We start from the raw sequence: 22,226 nt of genomic DNA, 5'->3' as shown, positions 1-22,226 counted from the left end.
CATTTTCCCATCACTAAGTAATAACTAACTAACTAAACAAACAAACTTTTCTTGTTTTTAATGTATCTTTCTCCATAAACAAGTAATTGGCTAGAGGTACACTTATCCTCCCAAAGCGGTTCAAAGAGCAAACCCAAATTTCTAAAGCAAGAGTCAATGAATGCTTTTTCTAAAGGTCAAATAGTAAATATTTTAGACTTCTGAAAAATGTACAGCTACTCAAATCTCCTAACAGCAGTCAGAGTCAACAGAACAAATGAGTGTGCCTCAATAAAACTTTATCTGTGGACACTGAAAACTGAATTTCATATAATTTTCATGTTTCAGGAAATAGCATTCTTCCTTTGAAATTTTCCCAATCATTTAAAAAAAAATGTAAATGTCTTTTGGGAGTTAGCCCACAGACCTGTATTTGCCAATCTCCTCGCTAAGGCCTGCACCCAGACCACATCCTTCATATTAAATTTAAAAGTCCTGGAGTCATAGAGATACCCTGACACTGATGGAAATGAACCCCTCCATGTAGACAATGAGATAGTCAAGAGTTCCATAGTCCATAGCTCTATTTTAAAAATACTGAATTTATGGGGCCTCCCCTGGTGGCGCAAGTGGTTGAGCGCAGCGCTGTGACGTTGTCCACAGTCTCTGCAGTACCGGTTTGATTCTGGCCGGCTGGCTGGGGGGATACCCGCATGGCACAGCAGACCTCTCCTGTCTTGCCCGCTCCACCCCTCAGCAGTGTATTTCAGTCAGTCTGCCTATTCTGCTCCCCACTCTGTCTCTGGTGAATCCTCTCACCCTCCCACGCATCTGGCCTGTACCCCAGTTCTTGTATGCATGAATAAATAAATCTTTAAAAAAATAGTTATTTTAAAAAAAACACAAAAATACTGAATTTATGATAATAAAATCTGAATTTTGTATGTTCACCAAAAAAAATATTGGAACACACTCAAATTTATTCATTGTCCATTCAGGAGCCAACCCAAGTCATGCTGGCTTCAAAGCGGGTGGTGAAGGATGGTGGTTAGAGCAATCCTGATCCACCCACTTACTTTGGTTGGGCCTCCACCTGTTTTCACTATCAGCTGATCAGACAGACAAAGCTTCAGCTGGTCTCAAGATTCTTTTACTTTTGTCCAGAATTCTATTAGTCAAAATCCTAATCTACATAAGAGTTTCTGCAAGCCCATTAATTATACCTTTGAATTACAGTTACATTATCTTCAATAAGGCATTAATATATTGTGCATGAACTGACACCATGCCATATAAAATGGTAAGTCTCCTAGAATACATTTCCAACGCCAGTATTCTAAATAGAGGTGTGTAGGCAGTGAAATATTTATTTTCAAATTCATCTGTGTACATTTTCAAAATTACTGCTCTCTAAATTTTCTTTGAAATGTCTGACCTGCTGTTCATAAGTCAGAAAATATAATCTCACTTTTGTAGAACTCCGATTGTTAAATTGTGCTAAAAAAAATAAAAAGTCACATTGGCTACTTGCTGTTAGGTGGTGGGAATTCAGTTCTCACACAGCTGGGGTTACATTAAAGAAAAAAGGCAATGTATTGGGGACTTTAAAAACCAGGTACTAAACTGGAGAACAGATTGCAGAATCAGCATACAGGACAGAGCTTACACCATTGAAGAACTGTATCACCAGGGGTGCAGCGTGATTATTGGCTTGAGACTGTGACTCCCGAACTAGAACAGTTGGAGCCTGAACTGGTCTGCAGAGTCAGATCAGCTCACCTGTCTCTCCTTAGAAGAGGCTAATATTGGCAGCCTGTGGCCTTGAAATGTGAAATACCTGCTTTGCCCCAGCCCTATGCCAAAACTGAGAATGTTCTAACTAACCAGAGTTCCAAGAACCTGTACCTTAATATTTGAAGCAATCACTCCCAGATAAGACTCTGAACTAGAAGAAAACAATTCCAGTTTTGAGGCCCAGTCTCAACTATAGTCAGTAATACATCTATTGCTCAACTGTTTATTTGAGGTTGAGGCTTGCATGAGACCTTTTCAGATGTTTTAGCTGATGAGTTAGCTTAGGGAAGCAAATCACTGAGGATCCACATCAAATAAATCAGGTATCCTAGCACTATAGGAAGCTTGAACCCTTAATGGTCCCTAAAGGTGACATTTTGGTACCCCACAGCCCTGGTACCCTCCTACCTACTACACCTTACTGGTACCAGTGTCAATAGGCATGTGAACAGGTGCAAAGTCATTGAACTATTAAATAACATACACCTAAAGATTGTCAGTAAAAAAAGCTAGAATTATAGCTAGTTTCTCATAGAAAAGGTATGAAGTCAACTCATTAAGATAATGCAAAGGGAACTCCCTATAATAACCCATACAGGGCCTCCGGTTGAGCGCTGGGCTGCGAAGCTGCCCGCAGCCTCTGCAGTGCCGGTTCTATCCCCGGCCATCGGCGAGGGTGCCACATGGCGCAACAGACCTCTCCTGTCTTGCCTGCTGCTCCCCTCAGCAGTGTGTTTCATCAGTCTGCCTGTTCTGTTCCCTGCTCTGGCTCTGGTGAATTCTCTCACCCTCCCACACTTCTGACTGTACCCAGTGCTTGTATAAATAAATAAATCAATCTAAAAAAATAAATAAATATTCTTAAAAAAAAATAACCCATACAAACTAGAAATGAAGAGACAAAACAACACATCACAAATGGTAGAGCAAAACAACAAAAATCAGCAAAATCTCAATCCAACAGAATGGAGAAATATGCTTGATGAGTTTATGTAACAGTTTATAACCATGTCTGGTGCATTAGGGGGAAAAATGGGAGATCAAAAGCAGGAATACAATAAAAATTGAAAATATACGAGACTGCTACAAGTGCAACTAATATATCTAAAATATATTATAACCAATGAAAAAACATAATGAAGAGCCTCAATAGTAGAAAATGCAAGTAATGATAACTATGGACAGATCAACCAACAGGAAAATAAATAAGAAAGCAATAGCTTTAAATGAGGTGTTAGGTCAAAAAGTCTTTACAGTACAGACATCTACAGAACACTCAGTCCAACACTACTATATATACACTTTTTTTCAAGTGCACAAGGAACATTTTAAAGACTAAACTATATGTTGGACATGTCAATTATAAAAAAAAGTGAAGATTGAAATCATATCAAGAACTTTTTCTGAAATAAAAAAAACTAGAAATCAACTATTTAAAAATTCAGAAAAAAACTTAAATACATGAAGGTTTAACAACATGCTGCTTAGTAGTTATTGCATAAAAATGGAAATTGAAACAGAAATTAAAAATATCTTGACACTAATGAAAACAAGTATATGAGCTACCAGAATGTATGGGATCCAGTAAAAGTGGTTATAAGAGGGTGGAAAATAGGAATTCAGGATCACATGAAGAAACAAGAAAAATCCAAATAAGCAATTTAATATTACATCTGAACCAATCTGAAATGGGAGAGGTCTGGGGGGAAATGAGACCCAAAGCTAGTAGAAGGAAAAAAACAATAGATATAAAAGGAGAAGTAAATGAAAGAGATCCATAAAGATGATACAAAAGAATTAAGGAAACTACGAGTTAATTCTTTGAGAAGACACACAAATTGATAAGGGAAAAGAAGAGAGAAAATATTAATAAATGGAATTAGAAATAAAGAGGAAAATTTTCCACCGATGATACAAAAATATTTTCATAATTTTCAGATGATACAGGAAATTTTCCACAGATAATACAGAAATATAAAGGATCATAAGAAATTATTATCAATGATATGCCAATAAGTTTAATAACCCAGAAGAAATAAACTTCTAGAACAATATAGTTTATCAAGACTAAACTGAAAAGAAATATAGTAGCTGAATAGGCCAGTAACAATCATGGAATTGAAATAGCAATCAAAAATTTCCCCTAAAACAAAATCCCAGGGTCAGGCGGCTATATAGCAGAATTCTAAACCTTTAAAGAAAAACTGATATCAATCTTGTTCAGATTATTTCTGAAAATACAAAAAGGTATTTTATGAAGCCAACATTATCCTAGTACCAAAACCAGAAGAAATGCAGCACAGGAAAATATAGACCAATATCCCTAATGAATATCTATGAGAAAACCTTCAACAAAATATTAACAAGTCAAATTCAACAACACATTACAAAGATTATCATTATAATCAAGTGAGATTTATCCCATGGATACAAGGATGGTTTAATATATGTAAAACAATGTAATCAAAAGAAAAGAGAAAAATCATATCATAATATCAATAGATACCAAGAAAGAATTTGATAAAATTTAGCATACATTTATTACAAAAACTTTAAACAAGATTGAGATAGAAAGAACCTACCCCAGCACATAAAAGCCACATTATCACAGAATTGCAGGCAACACAATACTTAATAATGAAAAACTGGAAGCTTTCCGTTTAAGGTCAGGAACAAGACAATGATGAAACAAGCACGTCTTCTGTTTAATTCAGTTTTAGAGGCTTTGGCTGGAGCAATCAGGCAACAAGAAATAACACTACACAGAAAATCCTATAGGCGGCATCAAAAAGCTATTTGAAATAATAAATAAATACAAAGTGAAAGGTTACAAATCAACATACAAATATCTGTTGCATTTTTATATATAAATAATGAATATTAAGAAAAAGAAATGAAAAAAGTTATTCCATTCATTATCACATCAAAAAAGTGTCAAATGCCTAGGAATTAACCTAACCATTTAAGAGAAGGACACATACAAAGAAATGAGGAAGACAATTCCATACTCATGGATGGGGAGAATCAACACCATTAAAATGACTAGTCTATCAAAAGCAATATATAAATTTAATGCACTCCCCATTAAAATACTTAAAATATACCTCAAAGAAATGGAACAAAAAATTACAATACACCAGGAACTTGAAAGGCCTCAAATAGCTAAAGCAATCCTGTTGCTTCACATTGTTTGGCTTTATACTTTAAAGCAACAGTAATTTAAACAATGTGGTATTGGAATAAAACTAGACACATGGATCAATGGAATAGAATCAAAAACCCAGACATAAATGAACATATATATCAACACATAATTCATGATAATGGGGCCATGACCATAGGAGGGGAAAGGAGAGTCTCTTTAACAAATGGTGCTGGGCAAACTGGATGGTTACACATAAATGGATGAAATTCAATCAATCTCGAATCTCATGCACAAAAATAAATTCTAAGTGGGCTAAAGACTTGGATATAAAGCCTGTAACAATAAAATATATAGAAGAAAACACTGGATTCATGATATCAGTGATAAAGATATTTTTAGAGCCTCAAACTTTGTGCAAGGGAATTGAAAGGAAAAATAAACAACTGTGACCCCCTCAAATTAAAAGCTTTTAAAACAGTGGAAGAAATTACAAGTAGATTAAAAAGACATCCTACTGTATGCTAGAAAATATTCACACATTACACAACTAACAAGGGGTTAATATCAAAGCTATATAAAATACTTACACAATTCAACAATTAAAAAAAATAAATGCAGAGAAGAACTGAATAGAAAACCCACCAAAGCCCAGGATATCCAAAAGGCCAATGGATATAATGGAAAAATGTTCATTGTTACTTTTATCAAGGCAGATGTAGGCCAAAATCTCAATGATATCATCATCTCAGACTCCTGAGAATGTCATGTTAAAAAGACCACCACCACCAAGTGCTGGAGAAGAAGCAAAGAAAGCATAACCCTATTATACTATTGGTAAGAATGTAAACCGGGGAAGCTATTATGGAAAGCAATCTGGATTTAGCACAAAAACCTATATACAATTGAACACTCTCACTTTTGGTCACTTATCTAAAGAACATGAAGTCATCAACTCAAAAATTTTCTGCTTTCTGATGCTTATTATACCATCATTTATAATAGCTAGGACATGGAAACAATCTAAGCACCCACTGGTACAGGACTGGATTAAGAAGGTGGGGTATGTTCACACTGGAATATTATTCAGCTATGAGATGAAATGTTGCCATTTACAGCAAAATGGAAGCAGTTCAAGGAGATACTATGCAGTAAAGGAAATCAGAATAAAAATATTGGATTGTTTACAAAGCAGATGGAGCAACATAGCAAAATACTTATAAAAAGTAGGGAAGAGTTATAAAGTGAGGTTTCTGAGGTTAAGAAACAAGGGGGAAAGGGGAGAGGTTAAAGGGGTATGAGGAAAAGTGGGAAAAAATAATTTTTAGATCATCCAAAACATAAAATGATGTTAAAAAATAAAAATTTCAATGCTAAATCAAACTAATTTAACAAATAGGTAAAGAGGTGTAAGAAATCAAGTTTGCCTTTCTGGTTTCACACTGCTAGTATTTTCTGTTTGTATTTTGCAAAATGAGCAGAGCAGATATTTGTTTATAAAACACCAACAGAAAAAAGGTGTTAGATAAACAAAGATAGCATTGCAAAAAACATTCAAGTTCCTGAATGAGAGATGTCCTGAGTTCCTAGAAATCAGGTCCAAATCTGAGACTCTGGCCAATTTCAAAACTTACCTGACAGTTATTCAAATGACTTTGGGTGGAAATCAGATTAGTTATCTTTGGGATTTACAGTTATTTCCCAATTTGGGTTGGACATATTGTAAAATTGGGGCCACATCATAAAAGCATGGCCAGTAAGTCTACTCAAAAGCAGAAATGCACACGCTTATAGAAAAATGACAAAAGCTGCATATTTTGAACCCCGGATAGACATTCAGTATGATCACTACTACATTATCCTTTGTTTTCACTCTGGACTTTTCAAGAGGATTCCAAAGTTAATAGGGTGAATGGCCTACCTAATTCTTAGATAGTGAGTTCAATATCCCTCTAGAGCCACACCCTAGGAAGACTTCCCAAGGACAAAAGACAAGACTCCTGATTAGGAATTCTATGACATCTTGTGATGACCACTGATTGCTTGCATTGTGAGATGAGGTTAAATAGTCCAATTCCACAATCCTGTAAGGAGGCTGGGGAACAAAGAAATAAGGGGAAAACAGAATGAAAGAAACTAAGATTTCAAATAAGATTACAGGATTTTTTTTTTTTTTTGGGCAGGTGGCAGTAAATTGTTTTAGTGTAATAAAGTAAGAACATTATGAAAATACAGTGACCAACTGGAATAGTTGTATGAAAGTTGTACTTTCCTCAATTTCACACAAGTATGTGGGTGGTATGGTCTAGCTAAGGTCCTGCAGCTAAGTTCATTTTCTTGAATCTCAAGAAATTATTGGTCTTGCCATTATACCTATTGCAATGCATGAGCAGATGTCAAACCAAGATGGAAAGAAAGGAAAGGGTGTTGAGTGGTACCTCTGTGAAATTTGAAAAAGTGCCCCCTCCCTCTAAGCAGAGGCATGGTGCCAGCTAGGGAGAAGGGTGAAAAGCTGCTAGATTTCAGTCCTCATTAACCCCTTCATTTAGGCAACTTTGTTCAGTGGACATCCTGCAAGATGATTTCCAGTCTTCTAAAGCAGAAGGCAGCAAACTACAGCCTAAATCTGTTCTTACCACCTGTGCTTATGTGGCCCCAAAATTGATTTTATATTTCAAAAACAGCTGAAAAAATTAAAAAAGAATATTTCATGGTATATGAATATTATATGAATTCCAAATTTTAGTCCACAAATGATTTTTTTTTAAATGCAGTGTGCTCATTATTTATGGACTGTGTCTGACTGCTTTTACATGACATACTATAGTAAGTGGTTGCCACAGACAGTATTAGTCCACAGATAGAAAAATATTCATCACCTGGCCCTTTAGACCATGGCCAGCAAACTTCTGTAAAGTAAGAAGAGTTAACTATTACGCCAAATTCCTTTTGTAGATTTAATGAAAAGTTTCAAACAAATATGGCAGGTGAAATAGTTTCTTTATATAAACCAACTTGAAACTGAGACAACGATGAACGAAGGTCAACTTCATTACCTAGCCACCTTGACAGCACCTTTAAATGTCATTAATCAGTATGTGCCTTGCATGACTTGCAAGGGCTCATTATAAATTACTGCATGGAGGCCCCTGACATGATCCAAAGACTGTTAACAGGACTCTGGTGACGTAATGTGATAAAGGAGATTTCTCTGTATAGTTCTATATGGCACAGAGTTGGAGAATTTCCAAGAAATTTAACTTCCAGACTGTCACCTTTGACTATTCACAATAATTTCACCCAAGCACCTGGCATCCTTGAAGAAAATTCCGTTTTCTGGAAATGCTTGTCACTGAGTGTTGTCCTCAAAAATACAAATTTGAAGCTATTTTTTTTTTTCCAACAAGATAGACTAAATCCAGGATGTAGATTTTCCAATTAGGCTCTTTTTAAACATCTGTTGGTAGGCTGCATTTAACATTAGTTATTTCAGCAAAGCACAATTTGATTAGACTGTCTGAAACCAAGCCAAATCTGCAAAATAATAGCTCAATTAAACTCTGTTTTGCTTTCATTTGTCTTAGATTTTCCTGAGTGTGATACTGTTGCAAATAATCAAGTAAACCAAATCCTTTCAAAATGAGAGATCTAGGCATATTTTCCATCTTCCCTCCAAGTTTATTTAATAATCTATTCTTATTTTCTCCATGCTTCATTGAACTTAATCTTGACACCAAATGCATTTCTGTATTTTGCCTTTAGTCTCCTTTAATTTTCTATATTTATGAATTAAAGTTCTGTGTCATTAATATTATACCTTAAACAGATTAGCACATGTACAAAGGCAAACACAAAGCATTAGGATAGTCAAACTGCACTGCAGGAGTTTTCTGATTTTTTTCACTCTGTTCTGTACAATATGCATTTTATCAATTCTGTGAAAGATTTAGGTAGGACTGACAGTGGATTGTTGTAATGCTGTGTTTATGGTCTTAAAATGCTCCTAGAGGTTTATGAACCCGAAACCATCCTGCAGCCTAACAAAAGCAATATTAATTTTCCTTTCTTTTTGGCTTAGATATTACACTGATTCATTCATTCATAACTCACTCATTAACTCATTAGTAAAAGAAATATATACAAATTGGATACCATGGGCCAGGCATGTACAAGTGCCACAGCTTCAAGATTTCAAATAGGGACTAGGTGCTTGGCATTAAGACAACCAAGTATTACGTGATATAAAACTCTTCAAAGAACAAAAGAGAAACCAGGATGAAAATTCTAGAGCAGGATGATCCTCAGTTGTGCCCAAATTGGCACAATTAGGAAAGTAATGCTCATCCTGATAATGATGATAATGGGAGTATTTATTGGGTATGATGACAGTAGCTAGCATTGATAAAGTGTTCCTAGTGGGTCAGGCACCATTCTAGCCTCTTTGCACAGAGTAACTCGGTTAATCTTCATAGCAACGGCGACCATCCCTGTTTTACAGATGAGAAGCCTGATGTATTCCCATCAAGGTCTGTTCATCTGACACAGCCGACCACAAACAAATGGATAATCTCTGTCCGATATGCCAAAACATATATTTGAATGGATCAAGTGAACTAAAATACAATGTGGAGTTTAACAGGTAGTCATTTTCCCTTTGAAAGGAGTTTATATAATTACAATGAGAGCTAACTTTTCAGAGAATTTACTAAGTCCCAAGCACTGTGCAAGCACTTTTCATGAATGAAACATTTAATCTTAACAACGGTCTTCAATCAGTTGTTAAGTAATCAGTCATACTTTCTAGATGAGAAAATAGACAGATAAAGAGGTTAAGCTACTTTTCCAAAGTCAAATAGGAGTAAGGGTAGCGCTAGAACTTAAAACTGGCAGCCTGACACCAGAATCATGCTTTCATCACATGTGCCACCTCTCATAATATTCTAATCCACAAATCTCTGAAACTCCCAATCACCTTACTGAATTTGTATGGCCACCAAGGGTTTAAGATTCTGTGCCTTTAAGAACAAATACACCTTGGGCCTCCCTGGCAGTGTAGGGGTTAACACTCAGATTATCATAGCTATGGCCTGAGTTAGATCCCCAAACAGATAGCTATCTCACATATGGTGCAGCAGACATTTCCTGTTTGGCCCACTGCTTCCCTTAGCAGTGTATTTCAGTAGATCTGACTGTTCTGCTCCCGCCTCTGTCTCTGATGAACTCACTCTCCCTGCACCTCTGGCCTATATCCCAGTTTTCTACGCATAAATAGATAAATCTTTAAAATAAAATATGCTTTTAAAATAATATGCCACCTATTTTTTCACATTTTCACCTTAATATCTTACATTGCAGGTATAAGGAAAAACAAAAATCAAGTTTAATTTTTGATACTATTTCAACAGTTACTACAGGATCTATCAGACTCTCCTTTTCCCCCAACACTACCAAGTACTTCTCTACTCATCTATATGGTCAGCACAGACTTTGTCAGATAAGTCTATGCTAAGGTTGGAAAAGACAAGACACACATTTCACCATTTCCAACTCCTCTGCTCATGGTAGACCTGGGTAATCAATCTATCCTGGCACTCTCACAGAAGCCAACCTAGATCTAGAATCCTTCAAAGACCATCTAGGCAGAGCCACTTCATACCTAGATCAAATGAAATCCTTTTATTCTGCCTATTTTAAGTGGTTTGGATTCTTAATTATGTATCTAGAATAAATAACCATCCTTTTATGGTAGCAAATGAATAAACTAGACATCATTTCGCTCATGTCTTATTAAAAACAGTTACATTAGCTCAAATGAAGCCCCTGATCGGTACGCACACAGTCAAGTGAGCTACTGGTCTGCAGGTCCTATGGGCAGAGGAGACTAGAAGGAACCCACAAGTTAGTAACAATAGATGTCAATGGAAAAGAGGCAAGGGACAACCTCACAGAAAATTTAGACATGAAAAGACAGCACGTCACATGGATTTTGGTTTCCTTCCTAAGAAAGGAAGCAGAGATATAATTCCCTTGGAATTAACTCAAACACAATTTAATCTCCAGGGCCTTTTTCCATCTAATTGGCAGGTGGCAGAACAGGCAATATTTGCAGTCCTGCATTTTTGGAACTCTGAAATATTATCAGATAGACTGTGTGAGTCCACCTCTGTATAGAGAGGAATCATGGCTCTGAATTTCCCTCTCTCTGATCCTAGTATGAAGACTAGAACCTCTAATTTAACCCAAAGCTAGAATACTAAAAACTTTCATGGCAGCAGCAGAAGTCAGACTTGGTATGGAAGATAAGAGTGTACCACTGACAGTTTTTGAATAGTAGCGTGATGTGACATTCAGGGGAAGGCTGAAGCCATAGGTCACACCGGAGATAAGTATGAAGAGCAGAAGATGCTCTCAACAGACTAACATTCTTTGCCAACATCTAGGTTTGTGCTTAGGTGAAGTTCTGAACTCTGGAACAAAAAGCAGCAGGGGAAATAGAGAAGAAGGATAGGACAGAAGGTAGGAAACGTGGCACCATTGATGAGAAGAGTGACATAATGGGGCTGAAGGAAATTAATATGTCAATGATGACTCAAGAATCAGGGTCTGGCAACAAAAACGATGAGCTGAATTAAAAACACGGCAACTGCAGTGGTGATGAGCTAAGAGAGAGCCATGGAGAGAGCCATGGATGAGCTGAATTAAAAACACGGCAACTGCAGTGGTGATGAGCTAAGAGAGAGCCATGGAGAGACCATTGGAGGTGTCTAAAAAGGCGTGCAGTCATGGGTATACAGGTATGGGAAGAAGCAAAGAGGACAGATGCGCTACTGGAAAAGATCAAAGGAAGAGAACTTGGAAAAGGAATGAATTTGGGATCTAGAAAAGAAGCAGGAAGCAGAAGAGAATGGCCTGGCGAAAGAGGATGGTGAACTGAGGAAGTTTAAAAGGAGTCAACTCCAAAATAATGAGTTAGCTGAAGGATGAATTAACTCAGGAGGTCAGACGGGTTAAGACGATGGAGAGTTGACCACTGAATTGAGTGACAGTGAAATTCAAGAAAATGGAGAAAAGACAGATACGGCAGAGGTGAGGATGGAAAGTGGATGGTTAAAAAAAAGTTGAAGTAGTAGGCAGTATGCTCACTCTAAAAGCTTGTTAGCAAAGGGAGCCTGAGGAGAGTGCTGGCGAGAACTGAGCCACCCAAAGTTTCTGAACCGCCTGTTTAAGTTCCGCATCTTTCCGCAAACACCGATGAATACCGGGCTGCCTGCTTGAATGGTCACAAACTTTCTCAATGGGATATAACACAAGAGGGCAAGGGCTGGCGCTCTTTGCCCGACTGTGTCCTGGCAGCTTAACATTCTACTACTTAAGTAGTTAAAAATGTTCTTTTGATGAAGTGGGAAAAGTTAAGAGTAGAAGGCAGCAGTTCTAGATCTTTTAGAAATGACTAGCATTCGGTCTCTGTGTTTCACTGGGCAATCGTTTAAAACTCAAACAATCCCAACAGCAAGGCGGCTGGAGTCCACCAAAAGTTCAAAATGGGATATGTTCTCTTTAAAATTTTGAGAGCGACTAAATATGACAACCATCTGATGTATGAAAATTATTCACAACCAAAAACAGACAGTCTGGAAATAGCCAGGATGACTTCATTTAGACAGAATTACCCAAATCTGTTTCTAATATACACAGTACACATAATAAATTTTTACAATATGACAAGGAAAACAAACTTAATAAAAGTTCCCGATCTTTTGTTACACAAGCATGCTATATCCATGCTATGTTTATAATAGTTTGCTCGTGATATCACAGCTCAGTAACAAAGTCCCAAGCAATACAAAAACAGTTACTAGGCATGACATCAACTCACAACTACCGTAATTACATCAGTACACAAATTTCCCAAACTGTACATTTTCCAAACTGCTTCTCAATTTCAACGGCTGCCTTTAGACAATTACTTGCAGAGTTGTCTGCAGGCTTTGACTAATACCCGTCTTTCTTCTCTTTCCCAAGCGTCATTTCCCTTTAGAAAGTGCATATTTCAATTACAAGCACTATTTTTCAAATATGCCCATAAACATATGTCCAAATTAGGAGACAGTGTGGTCTAGTGGTTAGTGTCAAGCCGTAGGCATCAGCACGTCTGATTCTGTGCCTTTCACTGTCCCTGTCTGCTAGCCCCAGGAAGTGACATGGTGAGAGGCAGCAGAAGGTAATGGACAATGGCTGAATCCTACTGCTTGTGTCAACAATACTGTTTGCCACTTATCAGCTTTTTGGTCTGGGGCAAGTTAACTTCTTATGCCCCTACTTTCCTCATCTGTAAAAAGGGGCTAATAATAGAACTTAACCACCACAGGACTGTGGCTACTACACTAGGTGGCTCCTAGGCAGTATAACGAAAGGGCACTATTTCATAATGTTACCACTACATTTCTGGGACTCAGGTTCCTGTTTGAGAACATGGCTCAATTTACCCTGACCCACAGTGAAATTTTCTAGTATTAGGGCACGGGTTTCATCTTGGTTACATTACATGGATATAGTGAGGTACAATGAATAAAGTTTGAATGAATGAATGAAATCCAAAGGTTCTGCAATGCTCAATAAATACACAGTGAAAAATAGTACAGTCTATGAAGGGTTTTCATCTTATTTTTCTAAGACTTGCTTTCATGTTGCTATAGATAATGTTGATTAAGTACCTCCAACTCATTTGAAAGAATAAAGGATTGGGGCGGGGGGAATACAGCCCCGTGGCTTTAAAGGCGTATTTCTCCAAAGGCCAAACTTGTAGAGCCATCCCACATGCAGGACCTCCGTCTTGCTGTGCTCCGTGGTCAGCTGGCTTTCCCGACCAGGCAGGGTGCCAGGGGAGCCGACTACCCCCATTGTCACTTCTGGTCCATGGTGCTTACACCAAATGCTGTTATTCTAGGCTTCAGGAAATTTTCTAACTACTGGACAGGGTCCAATGCTGCGTGCTAATGAGTTTCAGATTGGAGGACTTTACTGTGCATGTGTCAGGAAAGTGCCACGGTTTATGGTGAGGTGGGGGCAGGGGGGAAAAGACACACAAAAAGGAAGAAAAAACAGTAGTTAAAAAACGCTGGCTACTCCAATTGACAGGGAACATGACCTCTGCACTTCATCAGAAATTCTTGCAGACTTACAAAATAAAGGAGTTTGCTTTTATCACACACTGCGAGACTCATTTGGAAAAATGGAAACCACTACATCACTTGACCTTGGCGTGCCCCCTTTCAACCACAGACGAATATTGTGTACAAAACTTCTAAATCATCTTAAGATATTTTTAAAAACTTTAATTTTCTTCATGAGACTTAATGATTACTATTCTGCTTCTTGAGATTTTGCTTAGAAGATTCACACAGGAAAAGGACACATAATTCCAGGAATGTTATTTTATCACTTTGGGAATAATGATGTAGAGGCCTCCACTGGGTGGGCACAATGTGGTCTCTGCTTCCCTGTATTCCTTGGAAATAATGAGCAAGCCTTGTTTACCCAGTTTTGAAAGTCACCCAAGATTGAATCATGATTATTTGCTTACATTAACAGAACATTAAAATCAATTTTAAACAACTTAAGGAAACTCTAGCCATCTTTGCTCGGTGATTCACCTTCTCACAGAGGCTTTTTCTCCCTTCAAGGCAACCAACAGGCTTGATAGCAAGACTTCTCATTATGCTCTCACAGCCTATCAACAAAGAATCCCTTCTTAGGGAGTCTAACTCACAAGTCTTTTTTGAATAATGAGATTACATTTCAAAAAAAAAATTTTTTTGCCACTCTTAGGACTGGTGACTTTAAAAATCCAATCCCTTCACATCCTCCAACTGTCATCAACATTTTTTCAGATGATGTCAATAAAACTGATTGCTTGCAGTTCTGAATTCTGCTCTGCACATGGAAACAATATAATTTGTTTTAAAGTATTTTTGATGAGGGCGGTAGGAGAAACAGAACCTCTGTAGGCCTATCCGTAACACTCGGGCAGGAGTGGGGAGGGAGGTAACAAACCAGAAGAAAGTAAATGGTGTGAATATTACGGTATGTTGGAAACTTCCACAAAAATTCCTGATGTATAAACCTTAAACCTTACTGTTGTGCTGACTGATATGTCTTCCTGTCAGATATGAATGATGTTTCTGGAACATTAATATGTTCATTAAATTCTAACTCCCTGTACTTAAAATATTCTGTACTTTGGCTCAGAGGCATCTTGACAGCTTTGTTGTAATCATATATGTGAGGCCCCAGACTACACAGTTGTTGAGATGCCTCATACCTACAGCCAATCTGTTGCTTTTACAAGTTTAATCTAAGTATTAAGGAGCTGATTGTGGAACCACGTTGATTCGACATCTTCAACTCGGTTGTATATCACAGAAGCCACTATGGGTGGTGACAGACGCGTATGCCACCCAGCAACATACGTACCTCTAACTCCCTGATCCGTAATACTACAAATATGGCTGGCTTTTTTCCCCCCAAAGCACAAGTGGACGAGCAGCAAGGGTCCGACAGTGTTATTCCTAATTACCTTTTTTTCACTCTTGATCCTGTGGCTCTCATAATTAGTTACCTGGGGCTGCAATCCAATTTGAAGTGATGACAAGAAAGTGATCCATGAAAAAGTAATAAGTTAAATCCAATTTCAGCCTTCCTCTAATTAAATGCACATGGAACTAATGACTCCAACCCTAGCATTTCAGTGATAATGGTAATTAGCGAGGTGGGAGTCTCTCTCTTTTTCAACACTGGAGGTGTAAACCACAAGGTAAAATGGTAGGAGCACTCTTAATTACATGTGTCATTTTGTCAGCAATTTACACATTTTTGACCAGTCAAGTATATATATTTTTCCCCTGTCCCTCCCTATGTCCTAGCCCCAACAATCATTAAAACATACTAGTCCATGTTCCAACACATGGGAGCTCGTAAGAACACATCAAACTTGAAGATAAGAACTTCTTTACTGTTGCTCACTGTGCGCGCTCTCTCTCTCTCTCTCTCTCTCTCTCTCACACACACACACACACACACACAGCTATTAGAGTAATTATTCATATCGCTATCATCTTTGTTTTTTAGAAAGTGTTCGTTTCCCGTCAACTTTATTTCCACTTTCTGTTTAAGAGTCTGTGGAAGAACAGCTTGAGGCCACTCGTGGTTACTCCTCCCCACTGAGTGTCCTGAGCAGTGGGAGCTGCAGCCCAGGCCTTAGCGGCAGGTTACGCGCTCAGGTCTTCAGCAGGGAGCTTCTGGATAGGCCCACAGGGCGCCTGCACGCCCTCAGACCAGCCTGCACCTCAGGTGAGTAGCAGTAAACTCTCCACCTGGAGCAGTCAGTTCACCCTCCTGTCCCTCCCTGGCTGCCCTCCTCAGTAGCAGCCTGCATTTTCTTTTCCAGCTCCTCAGAACCTCTGTAGCAGTAGAGACCAGGCATGACCCCCAATGGGATGGGTGTGACAGGACAGGGTGCCATGCGTGTGCGGAGTGCCCTGCGCCAGCCTCCGCCACCAGCGACCCATCTACGTGAGCAGAGGAGCGTCTGTGTGGCACAGAGCAGCGGTAGGCATGTTCACTGGGAGAAGCAGATAGGCGGGTCTGGAGTCAGTAGCCACCAAAAGTCTTGGTTCCCTGCAAGCTGACTGGATCTGATTAGTGAAGGTTCCAGGAGTGAAGTGACCAGCAACAGGATTGGACCCAGTGGCAGCAGCAAACTTCAGCACCACTCGACGGCCAGTGCTCCTGGGGGATAAGGCACTGACATCAGCCCTGCTTTCAGATGGCAACAATGGGGTGAGCTGCCAGCAGCAGCTTCTCTGAGATTCTCTTCAAATTTTTGATGTAGATGCCATCACTTTTCCATTTGAAGATGTACTGTTCAATTTTGGAGTCAAAGTTGGTGCACCTAAGTGGGTTCCTGCTGCAATGAATTTAAGGACATTCCCCTTCTTCATTTATAGGACATCAAGGGCCTCCGACACTGAAAAATTCCCTTTAAGTGACAACAAGAATCCAGAATAAAGCTGTGGGTCCCATTCTGGGTAGTGAGGGAAAAATATCTTAGTCCTCTTAATTAAAATTCAGATATACACGCAGGGATTGGATTTTGTTGGTTTGGTTTTATTTTTGTTTACAGTATGGAAAATAAAATAATTTGCTTATTTATGAAAAACATGGCATTCAGTAGGTGCTGAAAAATACACACTGAGGGCCTCCCCTGGTGGCACAGCAGTTGAGCACTGGGCTGCGAAGCTGCCTGCAGCCTCTGCAGCACTGGTTCGATCCCCAGCCACCGGGCGAGGGTTCCACATGGTGCGCAGACCTCTCATGCCATGCCCGCTGCTCCCCTCAGCAGTGTATTTCATCGTTCTGCCTGTTCTGTTCCCCGCTCTGGCTCTGATGAATTCTCTCACCCTCCCCTGCTTCTGACTGTACCCAGTGCACGTATAAATAAAAAAATAAATCTTAAAAAAAAAAAAAAATACACACTGAAGGACAAGCAATAATTAACTCCCTGGTAGCATACTGGTTGTCTCCGGTTTTAGAAAATCTGGTTTCCCATGCTGGTGCTGTCACTGTCAACTCTGCAGCAAGACACTTCTCGAAGTTTCACTTTTCCTTATCCACGGAATAGCTGAATGAAAATTCCTAGACCATAGTGTCGTTATGGTGCTGTGCTACAGTAAGCACTGACTAAATATTAATTATCTTTGCATATGGTGGCATATGTATGTGATGACAAAGGCATGCATATAAAATATTAGCTTCAAACTTGTATTTTAATGCTTAGGTGCATTTAATGCAAGTAAGCAAGGTGACCATATAATTAAATGTTCAAACTGGGATAATTCTGAGAGTCAGAATGATTAATAAATATACCCAGTCAACAGGTGGAGACAGTGGTTGTCCTTTGCACGCTGGAACACAGGGTCACCCTCTATATAGCTGAAGCTGAAATAGCAAAAATGAGCTAACTTATTTTTATTACAACTCACCTTAGAATTTTGTAGGCAAAGATGAAACATAGAAATTTAGAAAAACAATTCTTAAAGCAAGAGTATTTAACTTTTTGAGGTCTGTGAAACCCTTATAACCAGTTGCTAAATTCTGTATAAATGTGCATTTTTCTGGGAGGTGATGGTGGTGGCAGGGTTGGGGGTCACTGTGCCATATTTTTAATGGTATGTGTAATCTGAAAGACTTAAATAACCATTTTAAATGCATCATTTCTATTTTGTTTCTTGCCAATTCTTATTTTTAGGGGCTGAGAATTGTCCAAAGGGGTGTGATGACAAAATCTTAAAAGGTAACAAAAATTCACTATTTCGGGCCTCCACGGTGGCGCAGTGGGTTGAGCACTGCACTGTGAAGCTGTCTGCAGCCTCTGCAGCGTGGGTTCGTTTCCCAGCCGGCCAGGGAGAAACCCACATAGCATGGCAGACCTCTCCTGCCTCGCCCGCTGCTCCCCTTAGCAGTGTCTTCAGTCCATCTGCCTGTTCTGCTCCCTGCTCTCTCTGGTAAATCCTCTCACCCTCCCACACTTCTGACCTGTACCCCTGTTCTTGTATAAATAAATAAATCTTAAAAAAAAAGTTCTTTAAAAAAATTCACTATTTCGTATAAATTTAATGCCAGGGATGCCAGTTCTAGGCCATGATAATGCTACATATTTTAAAAAATAATCTGCCTCTCTCTTTTGAATTATCCACTTTATTAATTCAGGGCATAGGGCTATCTTTTAAGAGTTAGAATTTCGAAACCTTTCCATTTCACTATCTACAACATATAACTGGTTTCCTTTAAGTTTTCTCTTACGAATTCATTCCTTAGTGAATAACATGGAAATGACATGAGATACTATGATTATATGTGGCATTAATGCAAAATAAAAATGCTGCCTAAAGCACATTGTAATATAATGGCAAATAAAACTGTTGGAAAACACCTGCTGAAATCTTGTATCTTCAGCCACTTAAAACCTCCACTTAAAACAGGAGTACTCAATATAATACTGAGCTTCCAACTGGACCAAAGGGTTGACCTTCCAGTGGCTCTCTCTCTCCCCGCCACTTCCAGTGAGAATGGCCTGCTGTGAGGGGCTTGCACATGATATAAATTTGGAAGGAAGGGAACAAGCAGGAGAGAAAACTATCAGATGACTGCCTTCAAGTTCAAATTCTTTATAGAGGACCTGAAACTGGTCAGCTTTCCACTGTAAGCAACACACAAGGTTTACTTTCTTTCCTAACTTTAATGCTGCCAGAATACACATGTACTTTTACTTTCTTAGGAGAAAATGTGTCATTTGATTTCCTTCCAGTTTATATACCCGTGCCAACAACTAAAATGCTTAAAGAACCAAAATGAATTACTACCCAGAAACGGTGGTCAAAGTTCCAAAATTTGATCAATAAAATTGCTCATCTACTCACAAATTAATCTTCAGCCAGTAAAGTTATACATTTTCGAGGTTATGGGCACACCTGCACCGTTAAGCATTTATTTCACTTGTTTAAGCAATATTCAGAATTATATAAATATTTATAAAAGCAAGCCTATTATTTTTACTCATATAATTTTCTTTTTGCAGCAAAACCTTGTTAATTCTTTTACAACTCAGAAGTATCCTTAAGGTAGGGTCTGTATCCTTGATGGCTTCATACCCATGGATAGCAGCATGATGCCCCCGCACACTTTGTGGCTGTTCTAGAAATGCTTATTACCATGTCACATTTAATTAATGCAGATGATTCTGATTCTGAATTTAGGATGGGGCCAACTTTCAATTTTCATGTGTATCATTCATAAAAAATTTGCAAAGCAAATTAACAGACTAAATAAGGGGTTATTTAGGTTGCAATGTAGAATATTTTTCAAGAACTTTTAGAGCAATAGGTATACCCAATGAACGCCACCATTTGAAACATCACCCAAAGAATGAAGCCAGCTCAGATTAGTTCGGTATGTGTATCTGTAAAGCCGTCATTTCTCTCTTATTTACTCTCATCTCTCTGAAATTAGTCCAAATTGGTAATGTTTGACTACATTTCATGATCTCTATCGAGTAACCACTTAGAGCCTCCTCTAACTTTCCATTTTCTTTTGTTTGTATCATCAGCCTGTGAAACTGGAGAGCACTGCCAAACATAAAGCAGAGAAGTGTGAGATATGCTTAAAATATGAGTCACAGTATATTTGGGGATTTGGGTTTCTTTTTTTTTCCCCCCTCAAACTATCAGCAGATCAAATCCTTCTTCCCTGTCAAGCCTTCCTCTATGCGGAAGATCTCAAATTAGCTAAAATAGGTCTCTTGTAATTAGGAAGGGTAAGAAAATCAGAGATGAACACCGTTCAGATTTGCTGTAGGATTTCCCATTTATTTCAAAGGCGCTGTGACTGGGATGCCCCAGCAAGGACACAGCATGGCAAGATATACTGAAATGTGAAGGTTATTCCTTATGTGAATCACTCAGTCTACAAAGGTACTTTAATAACACAATAACACATGATATGGCCCAGGTTAGTAATTTCTCCTTTCCGTTTGTGAAAGTCCAGCCAACCTAATAAAGCTTAGTGAATCTGCATAACCCTACCAGGCACCTGAGGGACATTCAGTAGTAGTCTCTCTTTCTCTGACACACTCTCTCTCTCTCTCTCTCTCTCTCTCACACACACACACACACACACACGTACACACACACGCAGGCATAAGTGCACACAACAGTCAACTATCATTTTTATTTTTTCCCAACCAACTCTGGTATAAACTCTCTGCTTGTCAGCTCTCCCACAGAGGAGGTAGCAAGTAACTCAACAAATCTTTAGCAAAACTGGCATTCAAGATGGCCCCCAGATCCCACAATTTCTACTCAGACTGAAGTGCCCAGCAGAATGTGTTAGCGTAGTTTTTGACACAGGCCTTGACAAAGAAAATGAAGGTCTGTGTCATGCTTTTCTGGGAGTTCCAAACCTTATCATAGGCAAGAAGAAAAGAGCCCTCAAAAGGAAATCCCCTGAAACAACATCATACATTTAGCCCTAAAGGAACTTCATTCATCTTGGAAAAGAAGTCACCTCAGAAATACCATATGCTTTTAGAAAGCAAGTATGAGAGAAAATAAGTCTAGTATAAAAAAATTACAAATGATATTCAATATTGAAAAGTATGCACCAGACAGAATGAGTATGTGTACGCTATTTTTATATTATTTCTAACTAAAGCTATACAAGGTATAAGATCCCCCCCACCTTCAATAATATATTGTCATTTTCTCAATGTACCTGAGGTCTGATAAATTCAAGAGGACTCACAGTATTTTTAAGGCTGTGAGAGTTCCAAGAGGGAGGCAAAAGGAACGGACAGTCATTTGAATCACTGAGTGACAAGCTGGGCTAGCTCCCTGTATACATTAATAAATTAGAATTTTAATTGTGTCTCTGTCTGCAGGAGATGCCCCGGTACTTTAATATGTACCAACAATTGGCTATGTTCTGGAATCTGCAATGTGGCCTCCATTGCTGACCTCTGAAACACAATTCCCAGTCTGACTATGGAAACTGTTCAGTTTGATCCTTTCAACTTATTTGAATCCTGACAAATAAGCTCACAGCTGAAAGGTCAACATAGTCATATTTCATCCTCCAGAGCTGTTCTTAAGACATCTGCACAACAAAGCACTTCTTATAGCACCTGACATGGGACCTCAATGGCACTGTACCTCATTAAAACTGTCCCCAGCATGCACACACACTAAAAGGCATATGGGCTGGTGATTGTTACCAAATAACTGCTTTTGGAAGTGTTAGTAAACAATGCATATTGCCATTCAAATATTTCAATACAGTGTGACTACTGTGCTGAATTTTCCCTAGACAGTGAGTGTTTCTCAAGTAGATGTACAAGAACTAGAACTTCTTGTCCAAGGTCAGTTTGGTCTTCGCAGGATAATTTGGGAACTGGTACTGGTTCAGTCTCATCTGAGAAAATTCAACACAAGCTATGAATTTATGGGTTGACCTCATAAATCGAATTAATTGGAACTAAGTTATACTTATCAGCTGTCACTTAAAGATTCTGTCCCAAACTGTCCATTGTGAGAAACTCAGCCTCCCACTTCAGGGAATCCACTCTCCCACTTTGAAAGCAGCTGAGTCAGTCAGTACCAGCAAGTGCCCTATCTTGGATGTAGGCATGAATACCCCAAGTAATGTTTCTTAGAAATTTCAATTAGAATTTTCTGCTCCAAGTCAAATATCCAAATTAGAT

At 38.6% G+C, this 22,226-nt stretch overlaps 1 protein-coding gene across 9 annotated transcripts in view; it reads right to left on the bottom strand.

Moving 5' to 3' along the window:
* Positions 1-22,226, bottom strand: part of FOXP1 (forkhead box P1) — a gene marked incomplete at both ends in the record, with an annotated part of 232,567 nt that overhangs the window by 125,687 nt on the left and 84,654 nt on the right. The window lies entirely within an intron of this gene.

Source organism: Talpa europaea (genome assembly GCF_964194135.1).
Source record: "Talpa europaea genome assembly, chromosome: 11".
In the NCBI taxonomy this organism is placed as follows: domain Eukaryota; kingdom Metazoa; phylum Chordata; class Mammalia; order Eulipotyphla; family Talpidae; genus Talpa; species Talpa europaea.
Note: the sequence above shows the minus strand (reverse complement) of the source record. Positions and strands in the feature narration are given on the sequence as shown.